This window comes from Cimex lectularius, unplaced genomic scaffold (assembly GCF_000648675.2).
Source record: "Cimex lectularius strain Harlan isolate CLEC.00 unplaced genomic scaffold, Clec_2.1 scaffold26, whole genome shotgun sequence".
NCBI lineage: Eukaryota > Metazoa > Arthropoda > Insecta > Hemiptera > Cimicidae > Cimex > Cimex lectularius.
In genome coordinates this window covers 143044-155664 of record NW_019392721.1, presented here as the reverse complement: position 1 = coordinate 155664, position 12621 = coordinate 143044, and the positions used below count along the sequence as shown (strand labels likewise).

Below are 12621 nucleotides of genomic sequence, written 5' to 3'. Positions count from 1 at the left end.
GAAAACAATAAGTGTATATAATACAAGAGGTGAATCGGAAAAAAAAAACTTCCAAATAAATTAAATTGAAGAAAAAGTGAATAAATAAAATAGAGAAAGAAAAGAATAATAATAATAAAAAAAAATTGAAATTAAATTATACAAACACTAAATATTCACTGCATTGACATAAAATATATGTATTGCCACGCATGTCTACAAAATCCTACAAGTGAAGTTGGCTCATAGTTTCACTTGTGAATTAATTGGTGTTGGGAAAGGGAACCGCAGCCTAGGCGGAGCAAGAGGATTTTATTTAAGATGGTACAATATTCAATGAAATGGACTCTTTGACCTTAGAGTTACATAAAGTGCACAATGTGAGCCCCTCCAGCCAGGGGGTGTAATTTATCCAAAGCAGGCCACCCAGATTTGCCGAGTGATTAGACTCAAACAGAAGGTCACAGTGAGAAACAGAATGGTAAAGACCCCTGTATAACAAAAAGCTAGTGGATGAGCGAGCAAGCCACACAAACTCCCCTTGCTTGATGACAAATACTCATTGTTGGAGGGAGTCAATACTAGCATTACATTTGGGTATATTAACATTTAAGGATGGATGGAATATTTGGAAAATAGTTTGTGCCAGTGGGAGAACCAGAAAGTGGGTTTTATTACCTCTAGATAGAGCAGTGATTTTAGGAAGTCAAGAATGAGGGAGTTGAAGGATTTTCAGGATATACTGAAAGTGAAGCTTGAAAAAAAGTGGCGCCATATGATATTTTGATTTCTTTTTTAATTTGATAACATTTTGGACATATATTTCGTTTTAATACTTTAAAAATGATTCAATAATTAAAATTACATGGAAAGTATTTAGTTTTGTTGCCAATAGTGAAGCAAAACCGCTTAATTCATAATTTGATTTAAACTCTTCACAATGTAAATCATCACCTTTTATCATCTTTAAAAATGCATTTATTCACTTTTCTGTTGGTGGCACAAAACAAAACAATTACAAAAATGTTCATAATCAGTGATAATCAGCGTTACACTGCGAGGGTGTTAGATTTGCCTGAAATGTCGGTTGTTGGGCATTCACTAGAAGGACACTTCGAGTTTATCAAGTAGCTGTAGAGCTCTACAGCCAATGCAGGAAGTTGGATGTTTGGAGGTGGTTCAGTTATGGTGTGGAATTTCTTTGGATGCAAAAATGTAGTTACACATTTTTAATAGGATGTCATTTAATGCAGAAATCTATGTTACAGAAATTCTTGAGGAATATGTGGTGCCGTTTGCTACGTTTATTGGCGAGCAATTTTTGTTTACACAAGATTTGTCGCCACCAGTGTTATGTACTATTTTCGAGTTGTCATTATTTACACTCTAAGAAGGCCAGTCCTTATCTCTGATTCGAATCCTATTGAGTACTTATGTATGAGTATGTTGGGTAAATAAATAAATAAATCTCCTACAACCATAGCTGAACTGAAAGTTATGTTAGTTGGGATTCAGGATGAAATTCCTAAAGTGGTTAAAGGCTTAATTATGAGCATGATGAGGTGTTTAGAGTGTGTAATAAGAGCTAGGGACCCAATTAAACCCAATTAAAGATTGTTAAGTTTATTTTATGTTTTATGTTCATACACAAAGGTGATTTTTTCTTTTTTTAATTTTTGTTTTTGAGATATTTTTATTTTCCCATTAACCAATCTTTTAATAAATACCTGAATTAAAAGAATTATTATGTTTATAATGAATTATTATGTTTAACAATTATTATGTTTATATTACGGAAAGACAAGTACATAAAAAATATCAAAATTTCAATGTGCACCACTTTTTTTGTGGAGCACTTTGTTAGGGGGTTGAAGAGGATAGACCAAAAAGCTTTTAATGTTTTATTATTTCTATAACATTTCTGGTTAGCTGGCAACAAGTATAAATATATAAATTGATTTACCTTTTGAACTGTGAAATATTTTATATTTAATGGTAAATGTTTTTATTTTATTATACGATGTTTCTAAATATTGGTTTTGAAAAATAATGGTATCGTTTTTAATTGTTAATTCTCTACCTGTTCTCCAATTTAGTAATTAATTGATTGATAAATAAAAGAGGAATATTGTAGTTAGGTTTGACAATATAAACTGCTCAAAAATGAATAGGAATATTTGTAATTTATTCATAATCTATTAATTTTAATTAAATTAACTCATATATTCTTGATAGGTGGATAAAACAAAATAGAAAATACAAACCAAAAACAAACAAATGTTAATCCTCATGTTCAATAACGCATTTACTTAAAAATAATATTCATTTTGTAAACAAACACCTATTCTCAGTTTTAATCCTGTTGTATTCTCTTTAACCATAGAAAGACATCACCTCGAACCAGAAGTTCGCAATATTATTGTGAGAATGAGTCTGAGGTCACTGGCAAGTGGATATCACAGAGGCAGTTGGTGTTTCTCCGAGTGTGGTCTCCCCCCGGTATTTAGCCCAATTCCGTGAGTCTGGAAGTGCCAATAGGAGGCCTGGTAGTGGATCGCAGAGCATTACGATGCTAAAAATGTTGTCATTGCTGCAAGGTGGAACCCTTCCATAGTGCCCGCCAGATCCTAAATGAAGACCTTGGCAAGTTTTGGCAAGGCCTTTATTAACAAAAATGCTTCATAATTTTTGCTGGAAGTTGGTCACACATTATACCCCTTTGAGACGACCTACAACAGCCCGTCACCAGCAACACAGGCGATATGGTGTACTGAATGCCTAGAAGAGTATACCAATTGGAATGCTGTTATGTTTACTGATGAGTTACATTTCTGCCTGTATAGTGATAGAAGGCGCCGAAGAGTCTACCAAGGACAGGGGATGTGTACAATGCCCCAGCTCTCTTCAGTGGAGTTTGGAGGAGGTGGTGTGATGGTCTGGGTTGGGATTTACACTGGAGGACGATCTGGACTCCATATTGTTGAAGGCGACTTCACCGCAGTCTGTTATGTCCAAGAAATTATCGAGGAATAAATCCCTCCAGCCAGGGATCTCATTGGCAGGAATTTTTGATTTCTGGATTGCAATGCCGGACCTCATAGAGGCAGAGTTGTTCAACAAAGTTTAGAAAATGCAGTGATGCAGTATCTATGGAGTGAAATTAGTGACAATCTTATTAACCCGCCATTGGTCGCTATGGATCTCGGAGAACCACTTAGTTTTCTAAACAACTAGATATTGCTGATTGTTGTAGGGCTCTCCTTCCTCCGATTCTCCTGACTAGTGAATCTACGTAATTCAGTGACAATGACCTTGAACTCCATTTTGACGTTCGACTGGGACACATTTGGATCCACGAGATCCAGCACTACCAAATTTGAAAGTATTCTCATTTTATAATTTTTTTCCCCATTTTAATATATATTCGTACATTTTGTTTCTTATTACCTTCAATCATGTTTTTTAAACATTGTGTTTTAGCGTTTTATATGCGCTGGATCTATTAGATCCAATGCTGTGGTTCCTTTTTTCCCTCGAATTTGTCTGTACATTTTTTTATTTTAATGAATAATTGTCATAATTTTTCCAGAGACAGAATGACATAAAAAAATATTTTCTTTTAACAATCTTGAAGACTGAAAAAATGCATACTTTTTTAGAGGAAAGTGGTGATGGATGGGCCCGCATGTGACACTTTGTCATCCTATCAGAAGAACCTTTGCCTGGATATTGATGAAGAAGCTTCTGGTATAGATGAAACTGAAGAACTAGAGGTGAAGAACAAGTGAGATTCGGATACTGACAATTAAGAGGGTGACGGTTCATTTCTACTTGCGACAGAAAATTGGGAAGAAAGTGGTTGACAATGTAAGTTGGAAGAAGACGAAAGAGAAACACACTTGCACACAAACAGAAGTACGTACATATATAGTATAAATCATTAATAACGAACTTCAGGGGACCATAAAATTTTGTATGTTATAAGCGGTATTCGCTATAAGCAATACATCGCTTTTAGTGAACAGTTCGTTACATTTGAAAATTTCATCCAATTGGTAGGAATAGTTTTATAGCAGAGCAGTATTAGATAAGTAATTATATAATTGGAAATTAAGTAAAGTATAATTAGTAATTATATAATTTATCCAGGTTTAAGAGGAAGTACAAAATACATACTAACCTGCTAAAGTAATTTATTTACATAAATGTTTTTGAAACATTACATTCTGTTAACTTTTTTTTGGACCATTTTTTTTTCTTCTTCTTTACGGCACTTATTAAAGTTGATTATTTTCTCTTTATTTTTCACAATTCCCGATATTTTGAAACAACACGTCCCCATTTCATTTGTGAACCTGCTCGCACAATCTCCCCATTTGATCCAAGAAATTATCACCAATTTTTCCTCAATAGAAGAAACTAAAGGAGTGGTTTCTTTAAAATTCATTTATTTATTTTTGTTTTAATTTTAAAGATTTTTAAAAGACATTTAGAGTGTGTTAAAAGAAAGGGGAAGAATATACATATGAATATATGTATGTATATACACAAGACTGATATTTTACTAAGGTTTAATAATTGACTACGTTTGACACGTTATTAGTCGATGTCAAGTGTTCTGTATGATTTTATTTATCCTAAATTACATTTTCAAACTTAATATTTTTGTTACCTTATGTTTTGCTTAAACATTTTAATATAAATTATGAAAACACTATATTCATTTTATTTTAACCAAAGATAAAAAAAAGACAGGTTTTCCCATAATTATCAAAATTTGATAAATGAATCTCATAGATCCAGTGTGACTGCCCAAGAGATTCCAAGTGGTGCGACCGATGGAGTGTTAACTGTGTGCTTAACAGGTGCACAGAGGTTTTAGCTAAAAGAGGTCATTATACAAAATATTGTTTTAAAAAAATTATTGTATCCTATAAACAAAATAACGGAATTAAAACCTTTTATTTTGTTATTTTTCACAATCCTTTAATTAAATTTTCCGTCAGCAAAAAACATAATAATTTCTAATAAAATTTAACGCAATTTATAATACAAATAAAATAAGAGTTGGCTGTGAACGGACGAGTTATTAAAATATTTTGAGTGGCACAGTGGTGACAAACATTTGAAAATTTTTAATGGTTGATAAAACTGGACAATTGTAAATGTTTATTGCTGCTAGTCACATTGAATCTTGTCCAAATATTCCTGATATTAAGTGGTTAAAAACTGTGTCTTTTCTAAAGATTCTAATAGTTGGCTACGATTCAAACAATAAGGAAGGAAGTGGGAGGAGAAATTGAAACACTAGGTGGGTGAACCGCAAGAAAAGGTGCGTACATTATCACTCTCATTTGTACTAGGATGATTCTTTATCAGCCGTCTGATTCCACTCTCCTGTTTACTGTGGTAAAAGTTCGTTCTAATAATCTGATATTTCAGGGGTTAAGTATACTTCACATTTAAATGTGAGAAAACTATTTGTTTTCTGTAATGAAACCTCGAATATGGATCTGAAAGTGGAAAATATCTCTGAATACCCTCTTGGTTCTCGAGATATGCCAATCAGAGCTATCATACAGAAGTTTTTTCGTTACCAGGATAAAATAATATACTGGCCAATATGAAAACTAAACAAAACACTGGCTTCATTGTGCACCAAGACTTACCTATAAGTATTAGGAAGAAGAGAGATGAACTATTATTGGTCCAAAAAGAAGCTCTTAGGCTAAAACCTTACTTAAAAATGATCATTCAGGGAACAAATTTAAGTGGGATGATGCAAGAGGAATCTCACGCTCCAATGGAGGTCTTTCAAAGCTCAGTGAGATAGTGGGCAGGGATCTGTCGAAGTTCATGTCCATGATGGTTTCCAACACTGCCTGGGAGTTCCAGACAGCATCTCAGGAACGGCAATGGGACAATTGCGGAAGGAGGGCACTTCTACTTTCCAACCATACAGAAGATGTAATACTGAAATAATGCCAACGGCCAGACATTTTTATGAATAATAGATTAAATTTAAAGAATATTAGATTAATTTCTTACAATGTTGTGTTTGGCAAGCAAAGTAAATAATTTATTTTTCATGACATTCCAGAAATTATATTATGTCTTTATTCTTTTGGAAGCATTTATAGTTAAAATATTTGTAATTATTGTGATCAGTTCTTTCCAGAATTTAAATTACATAGGTTATTTGCTGTTAAAACGTTGAATAAAGGGAGAGGGAGGGGGAGTGCTCTATTCGGAATTAAGTATATATATGTTACTTTTTAAAAATAATTTTGTATTATTTATATATATATTTATTTATCTTACTTTTCAATTGTTATTATTATTTAGGGTAATTACACATTTTGCTATTATATAAATGTAATTATTGCTCATTGCAAATTTTTTGTTTTGTTTCACTAATTTTAATAATGGCTTATTATTGTATAGTAGTAAGCATTAATAGTTATTCTCCTTGTAACTTTTTTTTCTGGCCTTGTACTTAAACATTGGCCAGGTCTCGGATTTGACCAGATCCTCGAGCCGACCGTATGTGCCAGGGGCTCAAGGATGTTCCAAGTAGTGTTTAAGATATTCTATTACCGCAACCCCCAACCTTTTACAATCAGATAAAAACAGCAGAATACAAATTCACATTTTACACAAAACCAATATGACAGCACAAGAATAGCACTACACTTTATGTAAGAGTATGAAATATTTGGTTCAAAATTTATATTTACATCCAATATTGTGTTTTTTCCAATCAACATATGTAATTTACCCAGGCCCTGAAGATGACCCGAATGAGGGTCAAAACGTCAGCAAAAAAATCAAAAAGGTGTTTTTCTAAACTACCTCATTCTTGACCGCTCCTCACTACTTCGACAAAATATTTTATTACATTTGTACATCATTTCTCACTATTATGATTGTTTAGAGATCGTGAGATGAAGTCTGCTGTGATGAAGGTTTACAAAAACATTTTCTTTATCGTGTCACAATTGTTTTCTTTTTCTAAACCTACATCACTCAGACTGCAACTTATGAACTATAAAAAATCATTAATTAATGGTCACTAAATACCACACATTCTGACTATTATGTTGTATAATGCATTTGTTATTTTGTCTCTGTCTATTTCCCAGATAAATAACCTGCCTTCCCTTTATCTTGCTTATGATTTATAATCATGTTACCATTTGCCTATTGTAAGCCTTCAAATGCGCTTCAAGATCGGAGCTAGTTATAACTATTTGGGGATAGTGAGATGCGGTCTGATGTGATGTAGGTTTAGAAAAACGTTTTCTTTCATGCCAACATTTCAATCTTTATTGAGATCATCTTCAAGGCCTGGGATTTATAAACATTGTTTAAATTTAACAAATACATGTAGGATGTAAAAAAGTGAATTTATACTATGTAAAAAATTTTTTTTATACTCAATCCAAGTATTTCTACTCTACAACACATCAAATGTCGGCAATTAGTACAGGTCTCTGTTCCCTGAGCTCAAGAAAAAACCATGGTTTTCGCAAGGCGATAGCCCAGAAGGAATGTCAAAGGAGTTCTATTCTACTATTTTTAGACTGAAGACAAATCATGGCCTATGGGGTAGCTACAAGAAGAGAATCGGTTTGGCTTCGTCTCCAAACTGTCCCACTTGCGATTGCTCTTCATATCCTTCCCACATAATTTTTGAATGCCCAGAATAGGAAAATGAAAGAGATAAACTGCTAAAAAATCTGAGCAAAGTCCCAAACGTTTCCAAACCAATAAACTTAGAATCTGGTTCTAATAAGCAACAATCCATCAGCATTCAACATAATCTATGGATTTCTATAGTCGATAAAGGTTACTTTTTGATTATCTTCAACCATGAAAATTGAGAAGATAACTGAGCTGAGTTAGTGGGTGTGGGCGCGTGGCAGGGGCCTGGTCCTAGTCGGCCGATCCCGTTCGATAGTAAAATTAAAATAGAAAACTTCATGGGTAATATGCCAGCGTAAACCCAATAAAAAATCAAATAAAATAAAGTATTTCTACTCATTCAAAGTGTTTGTTTTCTGCATAATTGCGCTATTCTTGCGTGTCGTGTTGAGAGTGCCAGTGATATATTGCTGTTTTATATTTATCCAACGTAATAAACATAAAACAACAATACCTCACAGGCCCTGAAGATGATCTCAATAAAGATCGAAACGTTGGCACGATTATGTTTTTCTAAAACTTACGCCCAGAACCAGAACGCATCTCACGACCTCCGAATAATAATTGACTAACGGTCACTAATCACCACACATTAGTAATAGTAGATGGTGTTAGTGTTTTGTTATAACAGAGATCATATTTCCATCCCGAATAGCAGTTTTGGCCAGTTTGTCGACCGTGTAAATTTGTCACTTTGTCCTTTAACCCATCAAGCATACTTTTGTCTTTTTTCAAAATTTAAAAAGAGTTAATTTGATCGTAAGTATTAACGGATCCATTAGAATTTTCGCGTTTCCAATAACATTTTGTCCTTTTTTAATAGCAAACTGTGGCAGGCGGCATTAGCCATGCCATTATACTTTTTATACTATTCAAAATGTAATTTGTATGTGTACTCTTTTTAAAATAACAAGTATTTCGATCAAATAAAATAAAAATACTAGGGAAAGTAAATATTACAAAATTGGCAATATACCTATTCATTTTTAAGCAGTTTATAATGTCGTTTTTCGAAGTCGTATTATCAAAAGTATGACAGTACATCTGGAGTGAATTCGACAATAATTGTATAGGTGGTTTTTAACGGGGCGATACGTATGTTATTTGTAGCTCTCCACGATAAAACCTTAAAAAACTTAATTGTAATAATAATAAAATAATAAACGACTTACCGTTCGTTAAAAGAGTTTGAAAATATAAAACAGTCGTACAATAGCGGTTGTATCTAAGTTAATATTAGAAGTTAAAAGGTTATAATTAAGGGCGAGTATATATAATTAGGTGTATTTTAAAAGGCCGTTTTGTAAAATTTAACCCACCTTAAACGAAATTAGTGGCAGTTCAATCCATTTCTTCGGCTGTTTATTAGACCCTGGTACGATACGGTTACGAGCTTTATCGAAGGAACGCCGGATCGCATCTGGAGAGAGACTGGAAGCGACCTCAACGAGTCCACATTCAATACGGCCAATCGTCCAAAATCCAAATCCAATTCTCAACTTTCGACTTTCAAGGCCCAATCCCTCTCGATAATAAATCGATACAGAATTGAATAAGTTAAAATATATATTTAAAGGGGGGAAAAAATTAAATAAACAAATAATAATAATTGAAAAGATTGCGTTCAGCTGAAGGAAAACTTATTTGAAAGAAAAACATCTGACAGTTGATAAACACGGTCTTTTCCAATCCATATTTGTTTAGTGGTCATAATTGACTATATTAATTATTTTTTCTCATCAAAGTTTTTGGTTTAGATGAAAAAATAGTAACACGAGCGGGATTCGAACCCACGACCTTTGGCTCAATACGCCGTTGTTCTAACCCAGTGATTCTCAACCACTGTGCCGCGAAATTCTTAAAGTTTGCCGCCAAATTTTAGAAATGTATATAGTAAAAATTATTAAATTCACTATTTTCGTGGTCCGCTTGACCAATTAATGCTTTACAATTAATTAAGGTTTTTAGTTGAGATGAAAAAAGTTAATGGCACGAGAGGGATTCGAACCCACGACCTTCGGCTAGATACGCTGCTGCTCTACCACCTGAGCTATCGTGACCTCGATCCACTCGGACATCAACTCCCCATCTCATAACTTCATCATCATTGAAAAATGGCAAAAGGAGGGAAAACTCATAAGGTGGGGTTGAGATGGGGAGTTGATGTCTGAGTGGATCGAGGTCACGATAGCTCAGGTGGTAGAGCAGCGGCGTATCTAGCCAAAGGTCGTGGGTTCAAATCCCTCTCGTGCCATTAACTTTTTTTCCTCTCAACTAAAAACCTTAATTAATTGTAAAAATTATAATGCTTTTTTTATTACAAGTAAAATTTAAATTAAAGAAAAGTACTTATATACATGAATATGTTAAAATAATTAAATAATATAATTTAAAAAGAAAATGCACAAATTATTTTAACAGGAATAGGTACTTAAATCCATAAAATTGTTCATTTTTTTTTTTTGTAACGCGTTCTTTCTTAGAATCATAAATTTGATTTTTATGCCTTTATGGCTCACATTTTTGTCCATCCTTTGAAAGCATTTTCATACAAATATAATATTTCATATCAATCAATTAATTCATTTTGGATTAATATTAGATGTGATTATCCCATGATAGCCAAAAAAGTTTTTAAAATATTATTAAAATTTTCTACATCTTGTGTCAATTCGGATTTTCAGTATTACCCACATAAAAACGAAAAAAAGATCGAAACTGTTAAACGTAGAAGACGATATGAGAGTAGCATTGTCATTTTTACGACTAAATATAAATTAAATTGTCAAAAAACATCAAGCTAAAATTTCTCATAAAAAGTATTCTTATTATTAACTTTTAATTAATCTCTTAAAAGTACAGTTGTTTTAATTCAAAATTATCATTAATTATTTTACACAGTGTATTATAGGTAAGTAAAACTTTTAAACGTATCTTTTACTTTGTGTGCCACCAAATTTTGAAATAATTAAAAGTGTGCCACAGCAAAAAAAGGTTGAGAATCACTGTAATCTAACCACTTGAGCGATCTTGACTTCAATCCTCTCGGACACCAACTTCCCATCTCAACCTAAAACCGTTCGAATTTTCCCTCCTTTTGTCATTTTTCAATTGTCGTGTAATCAGGATTTGATTCGACTTATGATACTTTTTTACTTTGAACGGTTGTAGGCTGAGTTGGGAAGTTGGGGTCTGAGTAGATCAAAGTCACGATAGCTCAAGTGGTTAGAGCAGCAGCGTATTGAGCCGAAGGTCGTGGGCTTGAATCCTACTCGTTACACTAATTTTTCATCTCAACCAAAAACATAGATGAAAAGAATAGTTAATTGGAATGGTCTTTTAAATTGCCCTGCAACTATTGCACTATTGACTCCCAACTAACATAAAATTATTCTCTTACAGTACCGCTATTCCCTAATTCACTTCCCTAAAAGTATGCTTACATCTGACAGTTATTGCTCGATATTTATGTCAAACAGAAATCGTGGCTAATATAAACAGAGAATTTATGCCATTGATATATATACACTCAGACAAAAAATTTCACCCAATTGATTTTTTATTTTATCGATAAAAGAAAATTCTGCCCTTGATTTGTCTTATTGTTTTTATAAATAAATATTTGTTTATTCTGTGTTTTAAATTGGTAATATCAATTAGAGGTAAACACATTAAATCTTTAATCCAAGACAAGGATAAAGGATTTTACAATGTTTACTTTTCATGAAATTTAATGTTTATTCAGCCTCATTTTAATTCTGAAGCAATAAACTTTTAGTTTTCATCTTTGTTTTCTTAACTTCACTTCTTAAACTTCAAAATGGCACTTAGTGCTGAGGCCCTGAGGATGTTGTGTTTGGTTTGGCACTTATTGATGATGGACGTTCCATCAGGTATGCTGCTATTGCCATCAGAGTTCCCTACGAACACTGCAAGGCGCCGTTAGACATTTTTGTGAAACTAGGCCCCACCATAGAAGGCCTGGTTCTGGATACCCTAGGGTAACTGAGCCACAGGATGGCCAGTTTTTGATTTTGAGAATTTTGCAAAACCGGCACCTTACTGTTGTTCAAGCGATTTATCAACTCCAGAATGTTCGAAGTATCCAAATTTCTAGACACACTGCTTGAAGAAAATCAAATCAGTGTCGTCTAATGACTTTTTGCCCCTTAAGAGGACCAGAACACAGCTGTTATCACAGAGTTACACGGTTCGCATTTGCTCAAGAACACAGCCATTGTTCTTTGGACAATTGGTCTGATGTACTTTTTAAAGATGACTGTAGATTTGGTCTACGATCTCCAGATGGGCATGAAAGAATGTGGAGAAGGTGAAATGAAAGGTACAAAGCCTGTAATTTTTCCCAATTCAACATAGCTCAGTGATTTGTGTGGGTTGGAATTTCAATGGAGAATTGCACAGAGTTGGTTGTTGTCCGTGGAGGATCTTTGACAGCCACTCAATTTTGGAATATCATGCATTTTATATTTCTGTGAAGGTCGATTAGGTGTAGGTTGTTGTAACTAGGTCAGGAAAAACCACAAACAAGATCCTACACTAAGGAACAAGGTTATTGGTTGATTAACAACCTGAAGATGGCCTCTGAGTTATAAAAGTAATCATTAATCCCAGATGAAAATGTCTGGTTCTTGGAGTGCCAGTTCTTCAGTGTGACATGGTCTTCAACTAAATTTAACAGTAACACAAATGATTTTTGTACTGCTCACCTATATGAGAGAACTGCCGCTATTCCCAAACTTCGCAAATTTTAATCCGTGTTTAGTTAATTTTTGTATCTTTTTTATTCAATTGGTCTTAAATAGCTGTTTAATATTATGTAAAAAAGGTACAGTTCTTGCAGAAAATTTTTCCCAATCTGAAAAATAAAATTAAGCAGCTAAATTCTGAATTAAAATAAGGACTGATAGCAATTGTTTA

General features: G+C 33.4%; 1 protein-coding gene across 3 annotated transcripts in view; it reads right to left on the bottom strand.

The window, feature by feature from the left end:
* LOC106669237 overlaps positions 1 to 9152 on the bottom strand; it is a 28618-nt gene extending 19466 nt beyond the window's left edge. For 2 of the 3 annotated variants that reach the window (XM_014398559.1, XM_014398561.1), the window contains exon 1: positions 9003 to 9152. The gene's annotated coding sequence lies outside the window, so the exon portion shown is untranslated. Of the gene's footprint in view, positions 1 to 8855; positions 8909 to 9002 lie in introns of all 3 variants that reach the window. The other variant, XM_024226671.1, reaches the window with a different exon arrangement.
* Positions 9153 to 12621: the final 3469 nt, after the last annotated feature.